The sequence below is a fragment of the Sinocyclocheilus grahami genome, unplaced genomic scaffold (assembly GCF_001515645.1).
Source record: "Sinocyclocheilus grahami isolate Dianchi unplaced genomic scaffold, SAMN03320097.WGS_v1.1 scaffold152.1, whole genome shotgun sequence".
In the NCBI taxonomy this organism is placed as follows: Eukaryota; Metazoa; Chordata; class Actinopteri; order Cypriniformes; family Cyprinidae; genus Sinocyclocheilus; species Sinocyclocheilus grahami.
Genome location: NW_015505331.1, coordinates 1,757,455 through 1,757,806, shown reverse-complemented (window position 1 = coordinate 1,757,806; position 352 = coordinate 1,757,455).

Genomic DNA, 352 nt, shown 5'->3' with positions numbered 1-352 from the left:
GCATTTATTTATAACAATAAATTACTTTATTTCGTTGCTCCAAATGAGATTCTGTCATGGTGTTAACAGACATGACTTTTTATTCTGAGGTCAAATTTAGTAGCTAAATAGGTGATTGTACTTACCTTATTTGATAAATAATTTACAAGCTGTCGACGAAGGCGTGATCTGCGCGCAGCTCACCGACGCCTCCTCTGAGCTGCTGATTCAATCAACGTTAAAACGCCGATGAAAGTGGTAAGAATTGCGTAAAACATTGCTGATGTTCGTGCAGTAGTGAGGGCTCTTTAAATTTTGGCGCTCTTGTGAAGACGCATGTCACGTGACAACATCAACATGGCGGATGTAGTAC